Source organism: Mesocricetus auratus, unplaced genomic scaffold (genome assembly GCF_017639785.1).
Source record: "Mesocricetus auratus isolate SY011 unplaced genomic scaffold, BCM_Maur_2.0 Super-Scaffold_100013, whole genome shotgun sequence".
NCBI classification, from domain to species: Eukaryota; Metazoa; Chordata; class Mammalia; order Rodentia; family Cricetidae; genus Mesocricetus; species Mesocricetus auratus.
Genome location: NW_024429196.1, coordinates 31801036 through 31828353, shown reverse-complemented (window position 1 = coordinate 31828353; position 27318 = coordinate 31801036). Strand labels below are relative to the sequence as shown.

The window sequence follows — 27318 nt, the reverse complement described above, 5'->3', positions numbered from 1 at the left end:
TCACTCTATACTTCATTGCTTTGGATGTTGTAATATTAACAGAATTCTTGAGACAGGGAAAGCCACTATAGGTATACTTACTTCCACCTCTGCCACCTCTGTGGTGGGTGGGGAGCAGGGGACAACCTCAGGTATGATTGTTCAAGTGCCATCCATCTTTTACTTTCTTTTGAAACATAGTCTTACACTGTTCTGAAATTCATCCAGTAGGAGAGGCTGGCTAGTCAACAAACCTCAGAGAACCTCCTGAGTCTATCTACCCAGCTGTGATTACAAACATGTGTCACCATACACCCAGCTTTTTTGCCTGGAGGTTCCCTGGAATCAAACTCAGGTCCTTGTGCTTATAAAGGCAAGCACATTATCAAGTAAGCCACCACCCCAGCCCCATGGATTTGCTTTATGAAAGAGTACAGCCACACTGAGGTTACTGAGAAAGCTTTATAATAAACTTTTAACCCAGGAGGACTCAAGGGGACTGATGTATTCAGGATCTGCCATGGGCAATGAGTTTATGCAAATAATCCCACGGGAGCCACTGTAGGATCTGATGGGTCCAGTAATAGCAGTGTCAACCTAGCAATTCCAGAGATACAGTTTTTGGAATGCAATCTTTCCTCCTCCTCCTTCAAACTCATGAGGAATAAACAGTTATTTGTGATAATTGCCAAAGAAGAGCCATCACTGGGGAGTCGTGGGGTATGAGTCTCTGGTCCCTATGTTTCAATAAGGGGGCCACTAGGCTGAGTTTCTTTTTTAATTTTGTCTCAGCCAGTATTTCTGCATCTCTTGTATATGATTCTCCTCCACCATCGCCCACAGCATCTCCATGGCTCCAAAGCCACCTTCTGGGTTCTACATTTTAAAGGAAGGACAATGTCTATTTTTGTTTCTTCTCTTCCTCTCACACCCAGTTCAATGTGATGCCACAAATATGGCTAGCTGTTTGGAATAATTTGCAGAATTTAACATTACAGGCAAGCTCTATCTTCCAGTGTATATTTTGAGTATTTTCTCTTGAGTGTCAAGATTTTATGCATTACAGTATGCTCATGATATTTCTCCATGCTTTATTTTGGGCACGATAAAATCTGTAGCAATTAGTTTCTCACAAGTCTATTTTGTGCTGAAGAATCTGTTATTTGCTCCTCGGGTGGTTTCTTTGATTCTACCTTTACCACGACTGACTGTATTTATTCCCAGATTGATATTCTCTCTTTGGGTTTGGCAACTCTTCTCTGGCTTCTGGCTTCTGGCTTCTGGGATCTGCTCAGCCTTTTTAAATGCAACTTGGTAAGATGTCAAATGCAAATGAAGATGAAGCTATAGTTTTGTGAACCTTAAACATGAGTTAAAATTTTTAAATGCTTATATCAACAGGAAATGACAGAATGTATGCAATTTATATGTTAATCTTGTCTAAAATGTATGTATTTCTGTCACAGGAGCCAGAAAGAGAATAGAAGTCAGTTGTTTGAGATCCCTTAAGTGGATCACAGTTGATCTGAAGGGGATAATGCAATTGCAGCTATGTGCTTCTTAACAATGGGATGTGATCTGGAAAGAATCCATTAGGTGACTTTCATTGTGTGAACATTCTGGTGTCCTTATAAAAACTCAAATGATGTAGGTCAGTCTTTCTGTGCAGCCTCTTGATATGCAAAGTAGGAGAAAGCAGGAGATCTTCCATCTGTTTCTGCTATAAAAAAGAAAAAAATTATAGTAAATGATATCTATCTATCTATATATATGCTCATATAATATTGTATATATAATTAGAAGGAATATACTCTTTTAAAAATTTATCTTGTTTTTAATTATATGTATATGTGTGAGGAGGCATGTGCATATAAATTTAGGAACTTGTGGAAATCAGAGGTGGACATCAGATCTTCTGGTGCTGGAGTTATAGGCAGCTATGAGCCACCTACATGAATGCTGAAAACTGACCTCAAGTCCTCAACAAGAGGAGTGCCTTCACTTAACCATTGAGCCATCTCCCCAGGCCCATTGTATACACTAAAAACTGACTAGAAATACAGTATAACAAATAAATAAGCCACAAACCTCATCATTTACTGTCATTATCTCATACATACTTGTGTATGCTAGATTTTCATACAACTGGGAGAAACACAAATTATTGACATAATCATGTTAATAAGATTGAGGGCGGAGGAGAAACACTTCATACAGAACCCTTAAAGAAGGAAGGATTTATTTTGTTTCATGTTTGCTGAGGCTGCTATGTGCAGGCCTTGTTGATTGTGACCAATTCATGGTGGCAAGAACATGTGGCAGAGGCTACTCATTCCATGGCAGACAGGAAGCAAAGAGAAAAGAAAGGACCATGGAACAATAAAAGTTTCAAACTTACTTACGCAAAATGAACCATCCTAATATTTGCAGTACCTCTCCAGATAGAGTCACCACTTGGAAAACAATTCTTTAATATATGCACTATTGATGGAGGAGTGTGTTTCTTATCTAAGCTGTATCAAAAGTAAGATGGCTATGACATTGCAAGGAGGTATAATCTTATGGACTAGTGCTTTGTAATGCTCTGAAAGAACCTGCTCACTCTGAGATGTGGGGGAAGCCTCCACATACCCTCAGTTCTTTGAGTTCTTACTCCCATCTTAGACACACACTATTTATTTCTACGCTATTTCACGGCAATTATAGCCTTATGTTTTTAAAGAGATCTTCCCAAAGACAGGGATGATGCTCAGTGGTACTAGAGCTTCAACCACTTGTCAGGTCATTTTTTTTTTATGAGTTTCATGAACTTTCATACAGCAAAGTCAACTTGCCATGCCACTGACCTGAAAAGAACACAAATAGCACTGGGTTCTGACAGGCAAAGTTTTAGGGACTGATGGTACCCAACAGGAATCACTTAATGAGTCCTTTGTTCTTGATCCATTTAGGCTGAGATGCAGATTGCATCAATAACTTGTAACATGTAGCTTTTCTTGTCAGACACCTGGGCCCTGCCACAGTTGCAGTCCCCAAATAACACACAAGACACTATATTAATTATGAAGCTGTTGGCCGTTTTCTTGTTTCTTGTTACTTGCTAGCTCTGATTTAAGTATTTAACCCATAATTGTTAATCTAAGTATTTCTCTTACTGGAGACAAGGGTCCAGACCTCTTACTCCTCTGGCGGCCTACATTGTGTCTGCCTGTGTCTCTCTTTCCCAGAATCCTCCTCGACTCCTAGTCCCACCTATCTTGCTTCCATATTGGCCAACATGGCCAGTGATTTATTAAACAACCAATAAGAGAGATAGATTTACAGAATGACATCTTCCATCAGTAACTTAATTTGCAGGAGAACTGAACTTAGATCATTGTGCATGCTAAGTAAGTATTTTACCATTGAGCTATTTCTCCAGACCTCATTTTGCATTTTATGTTGAGAAAGGGTCTCACTGAGTTGCCTAGTTGTGTAGTCTAGACTCTTAGAACTTGTCAATGTTCTGCCTCAGACTCCCGAGAAGCTGAGATTACTGGCCTATATGACAAGGCCTGGTGAGAGGTCCATTAATTTTTAATTCTGACCAAGTGTTATGTTATACAACCTTAGCCCCAAAATATTGCTGCTTTAGTTATTCATAACTGTTCATTAGGATTTTAATTGGTAAAAGTGAAGTGTTAACATATATTAGAACTTGGCTCTTGCAGCATCTGGGAATCAAGTTTTAGATGAACTAAGGGTAATTTGGATGTTTTTTTTCCAGTTTAAATTTAGATAAGAAACAAAGTTGCTTCACAAGTCAGTTCCAGGTCCCTCTCCCTTTCCCTCCCCTCCTCCCTTGCCCTCCCCCCAACCCCCCCGCCCTGTTATCCCCTCATTCCCTCAGGGAGGGTGAGGCCCTCCATGGGGGTGTCCATAGTCTGTCATTTCATATAGGGCAGGGCCTAGACCCTTCCCCAAGAGTTCAGGGTGAGAGTGCACCTCACATTGTTCTATGAGAGTCCAAAGTCCGTGTGTATACTTGGGATGGGTACTGATTTGCTGCCCAAGGCTCAATAGATTCCCTAGGCCTCCTCACTGACACCCAGATTCAGGGGGTCTTGATCAGTCCCATGCTGGATTCCCAGGCTGATGCCTGGGATTCAAGAGTTAACCTTTGTCTGGTCAGCTGTTTCTGGGGGTTAAACCAGCCCAGTCTTAATCCCTTTGGTCATCAGTCCTCCCTCTCTGTTACTGGCTTTCTTGAGTTCAGCTCAGTACATAACCAAGGGAGTCTGCCTCTTCTTCGATCAGCCACTAAATGAAGTTTCTGTTTCCCAGACTCTCTGGCCATAGGATTGTAGGCTGGCACTCCCTAGATCTATGTCTAAAATCCATATATGAGGGAGTACATGCCATGTTTCTCTTTTTGTGACTGGGTTACCTCACTCAGGATGGTTTCTTCTAGTGTCATCCATTTGCCTGCGAATCTCATGATTCCATTATTTTTTTCTGCTGAATAGTACTCCATTGTGTAGATGGACCACATTTTCTCTATCCACTCTTCGGTTGAGGGACATCTAGGTTGCTTCCAAGTTCTGGCTATTACAAATAAAGCTGATATGAACATAGTGGAACAGACATCCTTGTTGTATGAATGGGCATCTTTTGGATATATGCCTAAGAGTGGAGTTGCTGGGTCTTGTGGTAGGTTTATTCCCATTTTTCTGAGGAATCTCCATACTGATTTCCAAAGTGGCTGAACCAGTTGGCACTCCCACCAGCAATGGAGGAGTGTCCCCCTTTCACCACATCCTCTCCAGCATAAATTGTCATTGGTGTTTTTGATTTTAGCCATTCTGACAGGAGTGAGATGGTATCTGAGAGTTGTTTTGATTTGCATTTCCCGGATGGCTAAGGATGTTGAGCACTTTCTCAAGTGCCTCTCAGCCATTTTAGACTCCTCTATTGAAAACTCTCTATTTAGTTCTGCAGCCCACTTTTTAATTGGGTCCTTTGATGTTTTGGAGACTTGCTTCTTGAGTTCTTTGTAAATTTTGGAGATCAACCCTCTGTCAGATGTGGGATTAGTGAGTATTTTTTCCCATTCTGTGGGCTGCCTTTTTGTCTTGCTGACTGTGTCCTTTGCCTTACAGAAGCTTCTCAGTTTCAGTAGGTCCCATTTATTAATTGTTGATCTCACTGTCTGTGCTACTGGTGTTATGTTCAGGAAGCTGTCTCCTGTACCAATTCGTTCAAGGGTACCACCCACTTTCTCTTCTAAGAGGTTCAGTGTGGCTGGATTTATGTTGAGGTCTTTGATCCATTTGGACTTAAGTTTTGTGCATGGCGATAAACATGGATCGATCCGCATTCTTCTACATGCCAGTCTCCAGTTATGCCAGCACCATTTGTTGAAGATGCTTTCTTTATTCCATTGTATATTTTTAGCTTCTTTGTCAAAGATCAGATGTTCATACGTGTGTGGGTTAATACCCGGGTTTTCAATTCGATTCCATTGGTCTACCTGTCTATTTTTGTGCCAATACCAAGCTGTTTTCAGGACTATAGCTCTGTAATAGAGCTTGAGGTCAGGGATGGTGATGCCTCCGGACGTTGCCTTGTTGAACAGGGTTGTTTTGGCTATCCTGGGTCTTTTGTTTTTCCATACAAAATTGATTATTGTTCTTTCAAGGTCTGTGAAGAATTGTGCTGGGATTTTAATGGGGATTGCATTGAATCTGTAGATTGCTTTTGGCAGGATTGCCATTTTTACTACATTGATCCTACCTATGCAAGAGCATGGGAGATCTTTCCAATTTCTGAGGGCTTCTTTAGTTTCTTTCTTTTAAGATTCAAAGTTCTTACGATACAGGTCTTTCACTTGTTTGGTTAGCGTTACCCCAAGGTATTTTATGTTGTTTGTGGCAATTGTAAAGGGTGATGTTTCTCTGATTTCTTTTTCAGCCCTTTTATCATCTGTATATAGTAGGGCTACTGATTTTCTTGAGTTGATCTTGTAGCCTGCCACTTTGCTGAAGGTGTTAATCAGCTGTAAGAGTTCCCTGGTAGAGTCATTGATGATTTGGGGTTTTTGTAGTGGCATCTGTGGCCATTATTTTTAGTATCGAGGTCTTCATTCTCAGGAGACAAGTTGAATCTTATAACATCACAATAGCTGTCATCATAAAATATATTTTCTAGGGAAGCATGTTAGAGATAGTCAGTGCTGCATTTAGCTCCATTCCCCAATCAGATTCTTAAAAAAATCATTGCTTCCACTAACACTTTCTCTTAGAATAAAATTTCACAGAGTTGTTGAATTTAAGCAAATAATATCTCACTGCTTTAAATGTCTGTGTCATGCTGATATCAAATGTCTGAGAATATTATAAATACAACATGACAAGCAATAAATTATCATCTTACTTCCCTAGCATGCAGAAGGTATTTGTGTCCAGAACTTGTTTTATGTATTTGTTTTTTGTTATTATTATTTTTGTGCATACATGTTTTTGATGGAATGCATTTCACTATCATTCCTAGGTAATGCGATATTTACTTAATTATTTCCTTGTGTACATGTATGAACTGTTGCATGTATGTATGTGTGTTTGCTAGCATAACATGCTTTTGTGTGGAAGTCTGAAGTTCACTTCAGTTGTATTCCTGATTGCTCCCCACCTTTACAAACTGAGTCAAAGTCTCTTTTTGAACCAAGAACTCACCAGCTCCAGATAGTCTAGCCAACAGCTTCTTTCTGGAATTTTCCATGTCTACCTCCCATACATAGGGATTACATACAGATGGACAGACAGGCCCACTGGACCTCATGCATGTTTTATGAGAATCAGGACAAGTTGCTGCATTTGAGTAGCAAGCACTTGATCTGCTGAGCCACCTGGCTACCTGTAGTAGGGGACTTTCAGAATGAAGTTGCTGTTTAATGGCAACGAGCTAGAGGTTTGGAAGCTCTTTGTGTGCTAAAGTAACTCTGTTCATATGTTTGATTTTCAGTGCAAAGAGGAGATGGGCAGATGGAAAAATAAAAACAAAAGATGAAGTACATCAGCAACAGCAACAGCAAAACGTGGACTGTGCTGGATAATGGGTGCAAGCTCTGAAGGGGCTGGATCCTGAGGCCTATGCTTCCCAAGCAGTCACAGAAACAGTGGGTGGCAGGTGTTTCTGTAATTGGGCCACACTGGGAAACCGCACTGCATTGGTCCCATTCAACCTCATCTGACAGAGAAGGTTCTACTAGTTAAGGGAGCAAGAAGAAAATCCTCCCTTGAATCATTAAATAAGTGAGACTGTTGTCCACCATTTCATAATGTGATCAGAGTTTGGTTGTGTACACTATGTTTATCCAGGTGAAGGCTTTCACGGTGTATGCCTTTCTTACTACTTACATATTTAAACAAAGGTTTGCTGCACTTTAGAAAAAGAAAACAATAGAAAGAAAAGCACAAAACCAAACCAATTCCCACTGTCTAGGGCCCATATTTGTGCCAGCTTAACACTGTCAGTTTGAAAAGACATGACCCAAAAAGAGGGCAGCCCAGGGATGGTCAGCAGACTTCAAGAGATGCTCAGAGTCCATGGTCTCCATGGCAACAGAAGGCTTATTATTTCCCCCTGTGGTATTTCACATCACTTTGGATTTGTGAGATTGGACTGCAGATTAGATCCTTAAAGATCCTTGCTTTGTATCTTGCTTCAGCCCTTTCTGTTTAAGGTAAAACAAAGCATTATTCCTCATTTTAGCACTGAGGACAGATTCTTTGATATGTCCATTCTGCTGGGTGGACCCGGATGATCTTAAATTATTGGCAAAGGGAACAAGCCTTTTAAAGCAGAAGTATGGTGAAGGCTGTCACAAAAGGTAGACAGTGGGAGAGGAATGGAACTCCCCTCCCCATGCACAAAATCTCTGCAATGAAATGATGAAAAAGACTGACAGAAGTAGGTGGGAGGGGCGCTGAACAGCTAACAGGAAGGTAGTATGGGTAGGGTCTGTTGCTTTTTCTGCTCTCAAGGATGGCCTTCTACTCTAAAACCGTGTTCTGGGTCATGGTTGATGTACCTGCAGGGAGTGCAAAAAGGAAGATTTGCCTGTGGAAATAGATAGATCTGTCACCTACCAGTTGCAGGTTTTTGTACCTTATAGATTGATTGTTTATATTCTCCCAACATTCATAGTGTAATTCTCATCCTCATGGGGAGACCAGGAGACTAGACCTTTGGGAAGTATAATAGTTAAATACTGCTTGTTTAGTTGATAGGACCTAGCATTACCTCGAGCACCCTGGGCATGGCTATCAGGGAGTTTCGAGATTACGATAATTGAAAATGGAAGAGTCAATCTTAATTTTACCAGTAGCATTCCATGGGTTGGAGTCCTGTACTGTTGGGCTTAAAAATTCTTGGAGGTGAGGTCCAGTGTAACCTCCTGAGCCTGGCTAGAGTTTGGCGATCTGTCTCTAACCTGTAACCTCCACATGGTGGTGACTCAGCTAGACCTGGTGTAAGACTGCCCCCTGCCTAACTACCTGCCAGTTTGGTGGAATATTATTGGCCTTTACTCCTCATGTCGTCACCTTACCCTATCCTATGATTCCTGTCCCCTACCTCAGCCCTATATAAGTTCATACACACTGGAATAAATTGAGATCTTGCTTCGGCAGTCTTAGGACTCAATGTGTACGCCCACGCACAACCAATGGGGGAGGGTCCGAGTCGCTCAGCCCTGGGAAGAGACTGGTTGGACCAGCCCTTCCCTGCTCTACCTGCCAGAAGACCTCACACTATACTGAGTAAAAAAGCAAGCTGAAAATTAGCATTCATCTCTCTGTGCTTCCTGATCATAAATACAATGTGACCAGCAGTCTCATGTTCCTGTTGCCATGACTCCTCAGCCTTTCTAGACTGAATCCTAAGGCTATGAGCCAAATCAGACCCTCTGTCTAGGATTTTGTTTCAGCAATGAGGAAAGTGACTGATAAAGGAGGTAGCTAAAACTGGATAACGACATGAGGAGAAGAGTCCTCATGGTTGCAGTTAGTGCTGTTGTTATAGAAGACCCAAGGAAGCCCCCATGCACTCACTTCCATAAGGTGAGACACACACAAAGAAGGCCTTCTCTATCAAGTTGATCTTGAACTTCCTATCTCTAAAACTGTGAGGAACATTTCTAAGATTTATGATTTTCAAGTTTATTGTAGTCCATTAAAGCTGCCTCCAGTGACCAAAGTGCTGCTCTCAGCAAAGCTAAAGTGAGAACTATGATGGACCATTTTCTTTGGAGAACTCTGTGAATAGGAAAACTGTGGCTACAAATTGCAGGAAATTTTATTGCACTAGCATGTGTTTGCAAAAGTCTTACATATTCTTATGACTTAACGTAGATGTGACTACCACGACATCTTCAAGTACAGGAAAAGAGATATTAAAAACTTGTATTGAGGTCTATGTCCTCCTTAAATAATAGTTAACATTTAATGAGTATAAATTCTGAGCTCCAAATTTATTATTTGTTAACTTAACCCTCATTATAAGCCATGTACCAATGCTTAATTGTGTTACTTTGGGAAGGTTTGCATACCTTACAATGAACTGCCTAGTATGAGTATTTAGGTCATATGCACATGCCTTCAAGTTTATACCATTTCTCTTCCTCCCATGGAGCTTCCCATGAGCCCTGAGGTGATAAAGCAATTCCATCACATGCTGTGATCAGCATGTTGTTCAGCCCAAGTGCATGGGGTAGCAATAGACTGAAACTGAACAATCAGAAAAGTAACTAACATGATAAATTCTAGCCCTGAGTTAGATGGAGATACAAGCAACCTAATGCCATGCAACAATGTCCTCTGATGGCTAGGTGATGGATATGAGATCTGGGGCAGGAGGTTTACTATAACTAAACTGGCTTGGCTTTTCCAGTCTTCTATCTAAGCAAGACTTAAGAGAGAGCTAGGCAATTGAGCTTCAAAGATTTGATTATAATCAATGGGGATGGGTAAGACACTGAAATTGGAAGGGAGGTTGAGAAGTTGACCCAAACTGAAGAGCAATGGTATTGATGCCTGAAGGACTGTGCAGGTGGCTAAAGCTGGAATAGTTGCATTGCTTGTGACTTTAAGAAAGGCAGTAGTGGCTTTATTGGCTATGATGGGGGTAAACAAAAAACAGTAAATCTCAATACTCAAATTTTCAAGAAAAACTAAAAGATGACCTAAGCATAAAAATGATCTACATGCAGGCAGCATTCTAGACTCAAATTGCTTTTAAACTCAGTGTACATACATACATACATGACACATGTGGTGTATATACCCACAGGAAAAGGTGACCTACAGAGACAGCCTACTTGGCTGCTGTATAATATGTAGTCATGACATTAAATAATGAAATATTTAGCATATATGGGTATGGACAACAAGTGGTTGAGATTCAGCTCTTTGTGAGAGAATTGAGAATGGTTGTTTGTCACCTTGGATGACTCTGGAGTCACACATATATGCAACGGAACTTCCAGGAAGAGTTAACCAAGGGGAGAAGACCCGCCTTTAGACTAGGCAGGTCCAGTGGCAAATCTGTGCTGTTTAGTCTGTCCATATTTGCTTCTTGCTGCTGACTGTGTCTATCCTTCTGCTATTGACACTGTTGCCATGCTTCACTGACTTCAGACCCTAGTTTCTTCAATCTTCCATGGGCTCAGAAACCCTCAAAGAAGCTGCCAGGAGGCTCAGCATCAGATTGTAACTCCTGAGACATCCAGCTTCATGATCAGACCAGCTACCTGCTTCTACCTCTCAAGTGAGTACAAGGCCATCGGTCTACCCAGCCCCTATTATACAAACCAATCTAATAGATCCCTTCCATGGTATACATTCATTCTACAAATTTTGCTTCTCTACAGACCAGGACTACTACAAGAACATACTTTTAAATTAAGCTTTAGTTTATTTACAGGCTAAATTAAGGTGGTATTCCTTATAGATAGAGGCAGCTTTAGATGAAGTTTTATTCCTCAGGTATGGAAAAAGACTTGGACCAAATTTATTAATTTAATGAACACACGACATTTATAAATGACTGGTAGATGACAAGTAGTGGAGCTGTTGTCTAGTATTTTGCTCCTCATTTTATCATGAAAAACAAGAAGAAAACAACACCTGCCATCAACAAGGTTAGAATCAGTCAGCATGAGGGAATTAAATTGCAATTCAAAATAGGCAAGGACACAGAGCCACGGGCTAGCTTGAGTTACACTCTTGGGATGCTGCTAACAGACCATGGAGGATGCACCCAACACCTCTGACACCAGGATGTAGAAAACTAAAGAAAGAGAAATGTACTTGAATTGTCTCCTGTGCTGGAAGACAACTACGCAAGTCTGGGCAGCTGCATTGTGTGATTTAAGCAGTTTTTGGAAGATGTAGTTTCCATGAATTTCAGGCTTATGGAGGAAGCCACAAGAAATGGTAGAGCACTAGCACGGACCTGAGGTGGGGCTGGCTTCACAGTATGCAGTCAGGACCAGGAGAACTCCATTGCAGAGAAAGCCCATGTTGAATAAAATACTTTGTCTTTGGAAATTCTTAATATTTTTATCATCACACTTGTGCTTTGTGAGAGAAGACTGCAGCAATGACATGCACAGAGCTATTGCATGGGGATCAAGATTCACTAGACTCGGTACAGGTTAAGTGAAGTTTATTTGGGGAGAATGCACTTACACAAGAAGCGGGGGACCATCGCAGGTTCCAGCTCCAAGGGTCCACCCAGGTTGTCCTCTGTGACCTGACCAGAAGCAACAGAGAACCCTGGGGTCCAGGACCCCATATCTAGTCCTGTCCTCCATCACATCTGCACCTGTGATCACACCCAAATGGGCGTGGTCAGTGCTACAGGTGTGGGCAGGGTGGTTATATCACCACAGAGCCTGCAAACTCAACTCACATGTCCTTTTCTGACTCAAATGCCATGCTTCCCCCTTTGTGCTACATGACAGCCCCAGGCTTTGCTCCCACCATCTGGTATCAAAAGTCATATATACTTGTGATTAGTGTCAAGCTCAGGAATAGGGCAATCAACACCTTGGGGTGTTAGCTTTATCTTTTTCTCTACAGTGGTCCACAAAGTATAGCTATTTTTTTGAGAGAAGAATTGGCCAGTATTTTGTAGTGTATCAGTTCTGGTTATTAGAAAGGTTAGATTTTGTTCACCGTAGCTATAGAATTAAAATGCAAAGTCTACCTTTTTTGAGATAATCAAGAAGCTCTGAAATTAACTGCTGTCTCTCCACTGGGTTAGAGAGATAGCTCAGACAGTCAAGGTACTTGTTTTGCAAACATAAGGAACTGTATTTGATCCCCAGTACAATTGTAGAAAGTTGTTAAATACGGTAGTGTACACTTGTAATCCCAGCCCTTAGGAGCAAGGACAGGTGTGTCTCTGGGTCTCCATAGACAGTACTTTTAGTCCAATCAGAGAGCACCAGCTTTATGTAAGAACTTGTCTTAAAAAATGGCAAATGATACAAGAATTGTGCTCTGGTCTACATGAACGAATGCACACACACACACACACACACACACACACACACACACACACACACACATCCCCAAAAAAGTAAAAAGTTAAAGTGGAGGGTGAGAAGAGAATAAAAGAGCAATAGTTATACAAAAATTAGTGGAATAAAGTCTCCATTACAAAATTTACGTTGCTGTTGTAAAACAGGGAGAGATCTTATCATATAATCACTCTCAGTGACACTCAGTCATAGTCCACATTTCCCAGGTTATTTGTATATTTCCCATTATACATAACCACAATAAGTTCACATCTATCTTTTAAGAAAGAGTTTTGTTAAGCCGGGCGTTGGTGGCACACGCCTTTAATCCCAGCACTCGGGAGGCAGAGGCAGGAGGATCTCTGTGAGTTCGAGACCAGCCTGGACCACCGAGCGAGTTCCAGGACAGCCTCCAAAGCCCAGAGAAACCCTGTCTTGAAAAACCAAAAAAAAATAGTTTTTTATTCTTATTTTATCTTTGTCCAAGACTTCAAAGTAGTATTAAAATAAAATTTACCCTTCAGTATTTAGGAAGACACTGTGTGATGATGTGACAAACCCCTTGAGTGGCACACCAGCAATAAATGCAGTCCTTGGATTATTCCAGGATCCCCCAAAGGAGTTCAGGTACACAGGATCAATCACAAGTCAGTTAAAGAGCCTTAGTCATGAGTCAAGGCACAATTTCACAGTCTAGTTTGTTCAATCCTTTGAGCAAATCAAAATGAAAATAAACTAAACTGCATATCTTCTAAGCAATCTTCCAGAAGCATTGTTTCTTAAAATCAGGCTTTGAAAAAGATTGAAGGAAAAATGATTTAAGGTTATAGTCTTTGTCATTCTGGGTAGGCATATAAGCATGGGAAATCGTTAACCACCCTCTTAAATGTGGGGGTCCTCCCAAACACTGGCTCAAATGACCACTCATTTTTGTATGGGAATGGACAAAGTAATAACTACTGTCTTACAGGATAGGTATAAATCAATATATACCATAACATGAAAATCATCATATAATCTAATATCCAAATTTTACAGTTGGGACTATAAAAGCAGAGTTTTGAAGTTCCACTAGCTGCTTCCAAATCCAGAGTTTGTCTCTAGGCAACTTACATATTTCAGCCTCAAATTCTTCTTCCATTTTTCATAATATTAGTACCCAGTTTTTGGAGGGAGGTATTGTGAGCACCAAGAAAAACCTCACATGTGCTAAATCACAGAGTATCATTTACAGTTCACAGATAATGTCATGTGTGTGTGACCACAATGATCTACTGTGGAGCACCATATTATTGTCCATGGCAGTTATTCCTAGGTGCATTAAAGACAATCTCTAAATAACCTCCAGCACAGAGTTGAGGAGTTTAGCTTCCCAGTGAATTTTTGATGAGAACAAAAAAAATGCCAGATATACTCCTAGTTAACCCAGTGACTTGAGATCAGTTCTATAGAGAAATTAGATATTGTGCAGTTCAATGTTGTTCTTAGATAACAAGCTGTAGACTACTGGCAGCTGCAGAAAACAGAACTTTGTTGCCTGATTCTGGATGGGGTTCAGAGTAATCCCGGAGGACACTTTGGTTTATTCATAAGTGCTTTTGAGTTAAGACTTAAGAGGACAGCAAACATCATCTTGCTGTGACTCCATCTATCTTAATAATAGCACGATTATAATTCTACCTTTGTTTAGCATATATAAATTTACACACACACGAACACACACGCACAAAATTCCTGGTATCTTTGATCAACTTCAATTAGCTTGGCCATTTCCACCAACTCATTACTTTTAAGATTTATTTTTATTTGTGTGTGTTTGAGTGATTGTGTGTGTGTGTGTGTGTGTGTGTGTGTGTGTGTGTGTGGTGTATCTGTGTGTATGTATGGTCTATGTCTGTCTAAGTATGCATATGTATGTTAGTGCCCTCAGAGACCAGAAGAGAGTCCACTGAACCTGAAGTTAAAGTTAGCGCACTGTCCAACATGTGTGCTGGCAACCAAATTTCAGTCCTCTGCAAGAGCCGCAAGTGTGTTAATGGTTGAGCCATCTTTCCAGCCCTTAAATGGCTCTACTTGACTCTAGACTAAGTGTGACTCTGTATCTCATAAAGTAGACTCATAAGTTAGAATTTACTTTACAATATGGTCATTGCATAACAGAAATACAGAACCCCTGCTCCAAAAGAAAACACTTTATTGCTTGTAATTAATCTTTAGTCATTTCTATTAAAATGAAACTGTGGTGAAGAGTCAAACCTTAAAATCATATTCACCAAGCTGAAAAAATAATTTTACAAATGTGTAGCTATCAATTCCCATAAAAAACCACTAAGCACTCTACAATGAAGATTCTTGCTTTTTCAAATGTGAAGTATCCTTTGCAGGCTCATATCTGACCACTTGGACCCCAGATGGTGACACCAGTTTTGGACAGAGGGGAATCTATTAGGCACACAGCCTAGCTAGGGGATGTAAGGCATGCTGGGAAGACCCTTGAGGGCTATACCCAACCCTGTTTTGGTGCTGTTATTGCTACTTATTGATCCGAGGCACCTGCCAAGTGTATGTAGCTTCAAGTTTCTGCTGTTAAGGGCTGACTCACATCCACCATCATTCCTTCTCTTAATGAACCAGAATAATTTCTTCCTCTAGTAAAGATGGTCTGTCTTTTTTTTGTCACAGCAATGAAAAAAGTAAGCTATATGATCATTGTCTATAAATGAATATAATGGTATAGCCCCTTAAATTTTATTAGTCCTTTAGTTTTCCTTATGCCAATTAATTAAAATTATGTATGCCAGATATTTAGCAGGTCTTGCATACATTAAATAGTGAAAAATAGGAAGTATCATCATTAAATTTTGGCCTTTGGGTAACCTGTGAAATATGGACTAAAGCTGAGTCACTCAGAATGATTATATGATGTGATCTCTCCCTGTTAAGTATTACAACATAAATGTCTTCCAGTACCTGGCCTTTGAAAGGCATTGAAGCTTGGGAGTTGGTGCTTATAGATAAGAGCTTCGATTTCAGCAGTGACTACTGCTGTTCAGCCTAACCTCTAAACTTGTTTTCTTGAGTTAATTTGTATTTAAGGAATTGAAACAGAAAGTCAATAGGAACACCAATTCTATAACATGAGCTAATACTATTTAATGAAATTGATCAATCATCAATCAATCAATCAATCAATCAAATTTTGAGACAGACTGAAAGCCATTATATATTTCAGGATAGACCTTAAATTTATGATGCTTCTTTCTATACCTTCCAAGTGCTATGATTACATGTGCCATTACCAGACCTGGTCTGTACAATGCTGGGGATAAAACCCAGAGTTTCATTCAACTGAGAATTTTACCAACTAAGCTGCATTTCTAGCCCTTTGTTGCAAATATATATCAGCAGGTGGATTGGTTTGGGAACAGATGTTGCCCCAGAAGTTGCTCATGGCTTTTACCCACTGTGCTCATCCCAGTGACATAGCCATTATGTATACTGACTATCATAATGGTCAGTGACAAAATTATTTAAAATATACTAAATCCTGTAAATAATAGTGTTAGCTGAAGTGCTGAAGGAAGTCATATTTGTGTGAGTAATCATATGGAAAAATTGCTTAATGATGCTGAGGCTTAGATTTGTACATCTGCAGTGACTGACTCACCTAACTACATAAACTTCCATCAACAGCATAACTTTGTGTCTGGGAATCTCACAATAATCTCATCTATATCCCAAACTTTTCCCGATGGAGCAAAACTTTCTATGGAGATCATTGAAGCTACACACTTCATTGCAAATCCAGCCTTTGTGTGACTGCCAGAGTAGTACTCTATTACAATTGAAGTTAGGGATTGTGTCTATGAATGTAGTGCCAGGAGACTATAAAAATAGATTTCAAGAACAAGTTTTGACTTACCTGATTTTCTTTTTGAAATATCTTGTAGAGATCAAGGTTTATAGACAAGAGTTAACATCACAGAATCCACAGTAAATGGTGGTTAGTGAGTATTTTAATATAAAGCATCTTATTTATTCTTAGAAAGATGTTTGTCTGACATCAAACAAGTGCCACAGTCTTCAGTTTCATGAGTGTGAACTAGAACTTGAATAGTTAAGTTACTCAACAGAGATTGTTGTCTGATCATCTGAGCCTTGTGCTGTCACAGGACTTCTCTCACGAAACCTGTTATTTCTGGGTTGGGCTCTTTGCTTGTTTGTGTATTTAAAAAGAGTTAATCTTCCTGTTCACTACTAAAGTAAGTTCCTTTTTCTTACATACTAATAGGCTACCTTTCAGAATAATTCCATCACAGAAGAGGTAATTAAAGAAGGCTTTATTTCAAATTCTTTCATAAAGTATCCCATACTAAAGGCCAGAGTTTCCAAGCATCTGGTTCATATCTCAAAACGTGGATGATAAAACAATGGATAAACATTATTATTTCTGTCCCTGACAGTACTGAGAGGCAGATCCTGAACTATTCCCAAGGAATCAAATTTCCCTTCTATTGTAAGAATCAAAGAGGAGCCTAGGTTGGCTTGGTGATGCTCTGGGTTTTCCCCACTTCTCAGAGATCACCCCCCCCATCACTACCACTCTGTCAACACCCTGTTAAGCAATTGCATTGACAGTGAATTATCCTTTTTTCCCTCTAAGAAGTGCTTGTACTTCAGAACAACCGGAGGATGCTGTGGGATGTGGTGATTTGGACTTTTTATGGGATAATTACCCTCATGTTCTGTTCCATAGCTGTCTATTTAGAGTATTTAACTCTGCAACTCATCACAATGTTTTCCTGCAAAAGCACATTTTCAAGCCATGAGGAAGAAGGCTGTGGATGAAACCACACTCATGATTCTGACTCATATGGCTCTCCTAGGTGAAGGAAGTATAGAATGGCTATAGATTCATTCACCCTTGGGAATTTCCAGTGGGAAATAAGAGCAGGAAAAGTGGATTTGCTTCCTATTGGACAAAGCTTTCTTTGTTCAAGAAAGTGATTTTTATTTTGCTAAACCACGGAGAAAAGAAATATGCTTGCTCATACATGAGTCATTCATAAGTTTCCACACACCACCTTTTCAAATCTATTTTCTACTTTAGGAAGTGAGGCCTGAGGGAAACTGCCAGTGTACAGGGGGCTGAATGTAGAGAGTAGAAGACAGCTAACTAGCAGTATAGAAGTGGAAAAGAGGGATGCAGTGAGCTCCTAAAGCTGCTGAATCCTGAGACTTTGGGAAGATGAGTTAGAATAACCAATAACCTACAAAAGGTGCAAGACGTCAGCACCACAATCATGTCTAGTCAATGTTAGCTTTATTTATTTATTTATTTATTTATGTAAGACTATGTGGTCTGCACCCTTTGTCAGTATGGGCATTATGTATATGCAGTACCCACGAAGGCCAGAAGATAATGCCCCTGAAACTGGAATTACAGGCAGCTCTGACCTGCCATGTAGGTACTGGAAACCAAACCAAAGACCAAGGTAAAAGAAGCAAGAATTCTTAGTTGCTGACACCCTTCTCCAGCCCAGTGTTGGCTATTCTCAGAGCTGTCAAACTTGTTATCTAGGAATAGAATGCAACTGTCAAAGGCAAGTTCTTTAATATGCTGCCAATTGTCCTAGGGAAAATAGGGATATATACATGACTCATGTATGAATCCACACAAATAAATCTGTTTATAATGAAAACCTTCAGTCACATTCTCTAACTGCCATTTGAGGAATTTAATATGGGGTTTGTCTGAGAAAATTTTTACATCCTTTGGGCAAAAAGGCAGTGGTATACAATCCCAAACCCTCTAAATCTCTTTGACGTCTTTCAAGATAAATGTAAACAAAAGAAAATAAAGAAATAGCTATATATTTTTAAATTTCTTTTATTTCAACTAATCAGCAGTGGACAGAAACAATAATCTCATTATTTAAAAAAAGCAAGACTTTAAAGAAATGGACTGTGTATCCAAAATGTTATTCTTCTAGCTGAAGTTTTCCAGTGAAGTCTAGTCATCTTTTCACTATTATCACTTAATATTTTATAAATATTTCATTAATGTGTAATGTATCTCACTGTCTTGGGTAGGCAGTGTGATGCTTTTACACCAGCTTGCAATGGAGAAGCTCTTCATCTTCTTGAGCGTGTGTCATTTCTGCATGCTTGGGAAATCTTCTAGTTATTTTCAAATATGGAATCTTTATAGACTGCAAGCATAACTCATGATATGAATACCTGCAGTAATTCCACTTATTTAACTGTCTTCTGGAAATTGTTACCCATCCCCATCTCCAGCCTCAGTGACCAGTGCTATACTCTCTCCTAAGACAACTGTATTAGTTTCCATAGATGAGTGACAGCATGAGTTATTTCTTTTTCTGTGAATCCAAACATTACATCCTCAAGTTTCAATCCTGATGCTAAACGACAGAATTCTATTCTTTTTGTGATTAATTATCCTTTATTATGTACACATATCAAATTTTATATTTGGTGCACTTATTTATAGACAGACCAGTTGATTCCATAGCCTGGATATTGTGAGCAGTTCTGTAATCTCTTAGACATAACAATTTAATCACCTTAGGATATATACTATCAACGACTGGTTAAAACACAGGATAGATGTGTATTCAATTTTAAAGAATTGTTATTTAAAAATTTCATACCTGTATATTAAGTACTTTGATGATATTATAATCTTATGTCTTATAGCTCTATCTATAAATCCACCATCTAAATTCCTTGTATTTTTTATTAAAAATTTTATTTTTAAATTTAAATTCAAATTAGAAACAAGGTTTCTTCACATGTCAATCTCAGGTCCCTCTCCCATTCCCTCCCCTCCTACCACCCCCTCCCAACACCCACCCAATACCCCCTCCTTTCCCCAGGGAAGGTGAGTTCTTCCATGGGGGTGTCCATAATCTGTCACTTCATCCAGGACAAGGCCTAGAACCTCTCCCAAGAGTCCAGGGTGAGAGTGCATCTCTCATTATGGGATGGACACCCAATGTCCATTTGTATGCCAGGAGTAAATGCTGTTCAACTACCAAAGGCCCCATAGATTGCCTAGGCCTCCTCACTGACACCCCCATTCAGGGGGGTCTTGATCAGCCCCATGCTGATTCCTTGTATTTTAAAAGTAATTTAAAAACTAAAATTGGCTAAGTAAAATGAATTTATTTTGTTTGTCCAGGGATTATCATGTCAGAAAGAGGAGAAATAATTATTTTCTCCTCACCATGAATACAGCCATTTTACAATTTATACACACCATTGAAAAACGTCATGTATATGTAAGTTTATCTATGATCTAGGGTTGACCAGCCATTTTTGGGTCAGCAGGTAGTTATGTCCAGGTTGCACCTATGCTCTATTATGGATTATTTTTATTTATTTTTTATATATTTCTTTTTTATTTTATTTTTAAATAGCTTGTTTTACATGTCAATCCCAGTTCCGTCTCCCTCCCCTCCTCCGGCATCCCCCTACCATCCCCCGATCTTCCCACCCTATGCCAATTCCTTCCACATAGGGGATATCTAGAGTCTGTCATTTCACTCAGGGTAGGGTCTAGGCACTCCCCCTAAGGGTCCAGGCTGAGAGAGCATCCCTCTTTGTGTTATGGACACACGATGTCTGTTTGTATTCCAGGGATAAACACTGATCCACTGCTCAGGGCCCCATAGGTTGCCCAGGCCTCCTCACTGACTCTCACATTCAGGGGGTCTGGATCAGTCCCATGCTGGCCTCCCAGCTGTCGGTCTGGGGTCCAAGAGCTTTCCCCTGTTCAGATCAATTATCTCTGTTGGTTTTGCCAGCCCATTCTTTGCCAATTTGCTCATTGCTCCTCACTCTCTGTCGCTGGGTTCCTAGGGTTCAGTTCAGTGTTTAACTGTGGGTGTTTGCCTCTGCTTCCATCAATCACTGGATAATGGCTCCAGGATGGTTATAGACATCAAGTTCATTATCAGGAATGGGCATTCGAGGTGGTCTCTCCACTATTGCTTAGCTTGCCAATTGGTGTCATCTGTTTAGATCACTAGAGGTCACAATGGTGCCTGATCTGTCTTCTAACCTATGATTCCCTCTTCCCCTTATCCTACTCTCCCACTCAACCTTCCTGTTCCCCCATGATCTACTCTCTCTTCCTTTTTTCCCCCTCTCTATTTCTCAGCTCCCACTCCCCCACACCCCTCTGTTCAGAGGATCTTGCCTCATTTCTCTTCTCTTGGGTACCATGCATATCTTTTAGGTTCTTTCCTGTTTCCCAGACTCTCTGTCATTGGAAGTGCAGTCTGGCACTCCCCCTGATCCATGTCTAAAATCCATATATGAGTGAATACATACCATGTTTGTCTTTTTGTGACTGGGTTACCGCACTCAGGATGGTTTCTTCCAGTGCTATCCATTTACCTGGGAATTTCAAGATTCCATTGTTTTTTTCTGCTGAGTAGTACTCCATTGTGTAAATGTACCACATTTTCTCTATCCACTCTTCAGGTGAGGGGCATCTAGGTTGTTTCCAGGTTCTGGCTATTACAAATAATGCTGCTATGAACATAGTGGAGCAGATGCCCTTGTTGTACGAATTTGCCTCTTTTGGATATATGCTTAAGAGTGGAATTGCTGAGTCTTGTGGTAGATTGATTCCCATTTTCCTGAGGAATCTCCATACTGCTTTCCAAAGTGGCTGTATGAGTTGGCACTCCCACCAGCAGTGGAGGAGTGTTCCCCTCTCTCCAGCATACATTGTCTTTGGTGTTTTTGATTTTAGCCATTCTGACAGGAGTAAGATGGTATCTCAAAGTTGTTTTGATTTGTATTTCCCTGATGGCTAAGGATTTTGAGCACTTTCGTAAGTGTCTCTTGGCCATTTTAGACTCCTCTATTGAGAATTCTCTGTTTAGTTCTGTACCCCACCTTTTAATGGGATCCTTTGGTGTTTTGGAGACTTGTTTCTTGAGTTCTTTGTAAACTTTGGAGATTAGCCCTCTGTCAGATGTGGGGTTAGTTAATATCTTTTCCCATTCTGTGGCCTGCCTTTTTGTCTTGTTGATTGTGTCCTTTGCCTTACAGAAGGTTTTTAGTTTTCATGAGGTCCCATTTGTTAATTGTCGATCTCAGTGCCTGTGCCACTGGTGTTATGTTCAGGAAGTGGTCTCCTGTACCAACTTGTTGAAGAGTATCTCCCAATTTCTCTTCTAAAAGTTTCAGTGTGGCTGGATTTATGTTGAGATCTTTGATTCATTTGGACTTAAGTTTTGTACAAGGCAATAAACATGGATCTATCTGCAGTCTTCTGCATACCAGTACCCAGTTATGCCAGCACCATTTGTTGAAGATGCTTTCTTTTTTTCCATTGTATACTTTTAGCTTATTTGTCAAAAATCAAGTGTTCATATGTGTGTGGGTTAAAATCAGGGTTTTCAATTCAGTTCCATTTGTCTACCTGCCTATTTCTGTGCCAATGCCAAGCTGTTTTCAGGACTATAGCTCTATAACAGAGCTTGAAGTCAGGTATGGTGATGCCTCCTGAAGTTCCTTTATTGTATAGGGTTGTTTTGGCTATCCTGGGCCTTTTTTTCCATATAAAGTTGATGAATGTTCTTTCCAGGTCTGTGAAGAATTGTGTCGGATTTTATATAGGGATTACATTGAATCTGTAGACTGCTTTTGGCAAGATTGCCATTTTTATTATGTTGATCATACCAATCCAAGAGCATGGGAGATCTTTCCATTTTCTGGTATCCTCTTTGATTTCTTTCTTTAAAGACTCAAAGTTCTTGATATACAGGTCTTTGACTTCCTTGGTTAACATTATCCCCAGATATTTGATGCTGTTCATGGCTATTGTAAAGGGTGAGGTTTCTCTGATTTCTTTCTCAGTCACTTCATCGTCTGTATATAATAGGGCCACTGATTTTTTTGAGTTTACCTTGTATGCTGCCAGTTTGCTGAAGGTGTTTATCAGCTCTAGGACTTCCCTTGTGGAGTTTTTGGGTCACTTATGTAAACTATCATATCATCTGCAAATAGTGAAAGCTTGACTTCTTCTTTTCCTTTTTGTATCTCCTTGATCTCCTTTTGTTGTCTCATTGCTGTAGCTAGAACTTCAAGTACAATATTGAAGATATGTGGAGAGAGTGGACAGCCTTGTTTTGTTCCTGATTTTAGAGGAATTGCATTGAGTTTCTCTCCATTTAGTTGGATGTTATCTGTTGGTTTACTGTATAATGCTTTTATTATATTCAGGTATGTTCCTGTTATTCCTGATCTCCCTAGGACCTTTATCATGAAGGGGTGCTGGATTTTGTCAAAGGCGTTTTCAGCATCTAGTGAGATGATCATGTGGTTTTTCTTTCACAGTTTGGTTATATGGTGGTTTACATTGATAGATTTTCTAATGTTGAACCATCCCTTGCATTCCTGGGATGAAGCCTACTTGATCATGGTGGATGATTTTTCTGATATGTTCTTGAATCCGGTTTGCTAGTATTATATTTAGTATTTTTGCATTGACGTTCATGAGTGAAATTGGTATATAGTTCTCTTTCTTAGTTGTGTCTTTGTGTGGCTTGAGTATCAAGGTAATTGGCAGTGAGCCACCTGCTTCTATTGTGTGGAATACTTTGAGGAGTATTGGAATTAGCTCTTCTTTGAATTTCTGGTAGAATTCTGCACTGAAGTCACCTGGGCCTGGACTTTTTTTTGGGGGGAGAGTTTTGATGACTGCTTCCATTTCATTAAGGGTTATAGGTCTGTTTAGATTGTTTATCTGCTCTTGATTTAGTTTTGGCAAATGATATCTATCCAGGAAATTGTCCATTTCCTTTAAATTTTCAAATTTTGTGGAGTACAGATTTTCAAATTATGCCCTGATGATTCTCTGGATTTCCTCAGAGTCCGTTGTTATGTCCCCTTTTTCATTTCTAATTTTGTTAATTAGCATGCTCTCTCTCTGCGTTTTGGTTAGTTTGGACAAAGGTTTGTCTATTTTGTTGATTTTCTCAAAGAACCAAATCTTTGATTCTTCTCAATGTTTTCCTGGTTTCTACTTGATTGATTTCAACCCTCAATTTGATTATTTCCTGGCATCTGCTCCTCCTGGGTGAGTTTTCTTCTTTTTCTTCTAGAACATTCAGCTGTGCTATTAATTCTCTAGTATGACTGTTCTCCAGTTTCTTCATGTGGGCACTTAGTACTATGAACTTTCTTCTCAGCACTGCTTTCAAAGTGCCCCTTAAGTTTGCGTATGTTGTGTCTTCATTCTCATTGAATTCCAGGAAGTCTTTAATTTCTTTTTTTATTTCTTCCTTTACCTAAGAATGGTGCAATTGTACATTGTTCAATTTCCATGAATTTGTAGGGTTTCTGCGATTTGTGTTATTGCTGAATTCTAACTTTAATGCATGGTGGTCTGATATGATACAGGGGGTTATTCCAATTTTTTTTGTATCTGTGGAGATTTGCTATGTTTCCTATTATGTGGTCAATTTTAGAGAAGGTTCCATGTGGTGCCAAGAAGAAGGTATATCCCTTTGTGTTTGGGTGGAATGTTCTATAGATGTCTGTTAAACCCAGTTGGGTCATAACTTCTATTAGTTCTTTTGTTTCTTTGTTAAGTTTCTGTCTGGAGATCCTGTCTAGTGGTGAGAGCAGAGTGTTGAAGTCTTCTACTTTTAGTGTGTGAGATTTTATGTGCAATTTGAGCTTTAGTAATGTTTCTTTCACAAATGTAGGTGCATTTGTATTTGGGGCGTAGATGTTTAAAATTGAAACTTCATCTTGATGGACTTTTCCTTTGATGAATATGAAATGTCCATCTTCATCTCTTTTGATTGATTTTAATTTGAAGTCTAGTTTGTTAGATATTAAGATTGCTACACCCACTTGTTTCTTGGGTCCGTTTGATTGGAAGATCTTTTCCCAACCCTTTACTCTGAGATACTCTCTGTCTTTGATGTTGAGATGTTTTTCTTGTATGCAGCAGAAGGATGGGTTCTGTCTTCGTATCCATTCTGCTAGTCTGTGTCTTTTTATAGGCAAGTTGAGGCCGCTGACATTGTGGGATATCAAAGACCATTGATTGATGATTCTTGTTTGTGCTTGATTTATTGGTAATGAAGTTATTTTGTGTAGTTTCTCCTCCCTTTTTCTTTTGTTGTTTTGTAAAATGGGATTATATATTGCCTGTGTCTTTGTGAGTGTAGTTATCTTCCTTGGATCTAGGTTTTCCTTCTAGCAATTTCTGTAGAGCTGGATTCATGGATAGGTATTGTTTAAATCTGGCTTTGTCATGGAATATTTTGTTTTTCTCAATCTATGGTAATTGAAAGTTTTGCGGGATCTAGTAGTCTGGGCTGGCATCCTTGTTCCCTTAGTGTTTGTAGGACATCTGTCCAGGATCTTCTGGCTTTCATCGTTTCCATTGAGAAGTCAGGTGTAATTCGGATAGGTCTGCCTTTATATGTTACATGGCCTTTTTCTTTAGCTGCTCATAATATTTTCTCCTTATTCTGTAGGTTTGATGTTTTGATTATCATATGGCGAGGTGACTTCTTTTTCTGGTCCAGCCTATTTTGTGTTCTGTAAGATTCTTGTATTTTCATAGGCATATCCTTCTTTATGTTAGGGAAGTTTTCTTCTATGAATTTGTTGAATATGTTTTCTGTACCTTTGAGGGGTATTTCTTTGCCTTCTATACCTATTATTCTATGGTTTGGCTTCTTCATGGTGTCCCATATTTCCAGGATATTTTGTGTTAGGGATTTGTTGGTTTTGAGATTTTCTTTGGTTGACGACTCTATATCATCTAATGAGTCTTCAACACCTGAGATTCTGTCTTTTATATCTTGAATTCTATTGGTGATACTTGCATCTGTAGTTCCTGATTGTTTACCCAGATTTTCCATTTCCAGCATCCCCTCATTCTGTGTTTTCTTTATTGTTTCTATTTCAGCTTTCAACCCTTCAACTGTGTGAGTTGTTTCCTTCATTTGTTTGGTTGTTTTTTCTTGGTACTCTTTAGATTCTTTGAGAGATTTGTTTATTTCGTGAATTTTTCCCCCATTTCATGGATTTTTTTTGTTAGGTTTTTCCTCTATTTCATTAAGGGATTTCCTCATTTCTTTGAGGGTCTCTATCATCTTCATAAAATGATTTTTAAGATCTGTCTCCTCTGCTTCATCAATGTAGTGTTTTTCAGGTCTTGCTGGCATTGGTTCCCTAGATTCTGGTGGAGTCATGTTGGTCTTTTGATTGCTGAGTGAGCTCCTCGTCTGTCTTCTTCCCATTTCTTCCAGTGGGTGCTGGTGGGGTCTTTCTGTCTCCACTGGTCTCCTTCCTTCCTGAAGCTGAAGCTGGGGATGCTGACACTGAAGCTTAAGCTGAAGCTGGGGTCTCCGTAGGTTGGGGCCTGGAAGGGCTGAAGCTGGGATCGCTGGAGTTTGGGATCTGAACCTGGGATCACAGGAGTTTGGGGCCTGGAAGGGCTGATGTCTTTTCTGACTGGGATCACTGGAGTTTGGGGCCTAGAAGGGCTGATGTCTTTCCTGTGTGGGTGGGTCATCAGGATGCCAGAAGCAGCCCCAGAAGATTGAGGGGATGGGTGTCGGGTGGAGAATGGGGAGTGCCCCCCCAGACCCAAGCTCACCTGACTGGGGTCACTGGAGTTTGGGGCCTGGAAGGGCTGATGTCTTTCCTGTGTGGTCAGGTCTTCTGGATGCCAGGAGCAGCCCCAGAAGATCGAGGGGATGGGTGTTGGGCAGGGGATGGGGAGTGTCTCCCCCGAGACCCAAGTTCACCTGGCTGGGATCACCATGAGTTTGGGGCCTGGAAGGGCTCTATTATGGATGATTATTACTATGTATTATTAGTATTAAAGAGAGTATTTCTTTATGTAGCCCTGTCCAAGACTAGGTTTGCCTCCAGTTCACAAAGATGTACTTACCTCATCTCTGTCTCCTGAATGCTCAGAGTTTTTTGTGTGTGTTTGTGGTTTTTCTTTTTAAATTCAAATTTGGCTGAAGAAATGAGTTTTTTAAAGATCCTCCAGTTTTAAAAGAGAAAACAATCAAAATTAGTTTGTTTGCTTTGGAGGTAGAGGAGAGTGTAAAATCTCCATCCATTCAAGCCTGCTGAAGTTCTTCATACTTACATCTATTCCTCTAACAGGTACAGACTGGAAGCCATTGCATCTTTTCATTGCAAGCTGGTTTCATTTCCAAAGCCTCCATGCCTTTTAAATTTATTAATTTTTCAAGTGACTAAATCATGATAATCTGATAACCAAAGCAAAGGCACAAGCCTCCCCCTTTGGACTATTTCCTCCTCCACCAAGGTGTCGACACAGGACCATGACTATATCATGAGACTGAAATCAGGGTGTCATCAGATGCTTCTGCAGCTGTGGGAGTAAAATTGATTTCTTGCCTTTTCTTGCTAAGGAGGCACCTGCACACAGGTTTGAAGATTCCTGGCAGCAACCTTACCCATGACCACTAGTCATACTGCAAGGTGGCCTCTGAGTCTCTCCTTCCTCCAACCTCCACACTGTGCTGAACCTTGAAAGGTTCATAGGTTGGAACCTTTGCATCCAAAGTAATTTGAAGTGGCAGAGCCTTAAGAAAAGAAGTCTAGTAGGGACTGATTAGATCATTGATAGGACTATGTTAAAATTGGATTAATGCCCACCCTAAAGGGAAAGATTATGTATCTCCTTTGGCATGCAGCTCTGCTCTATAATCTGTTACTTTCTCTCCTGTGTA

General features: G+C 40.0%; 1 long non-coding RNA gene across 1 annotated transcript; it reads left to right on the top strand.

Annotated features, from left to right (window-relative positions):
* Positions 1-1143: 1143 nt before the first annotated feature.
* On the top strand, positions 1144-7727 carry LOC121143755. The gene is made up of 2 exons (XR_005881081.1): positions 1144-1293; positions 6979-7727. It is a non-coding gene; the product is annotated as an uncharacterized LOC121143755 (long non-coding RNA).
* Positions 7728-27318: the final 19591 nt, after the last annotated feature.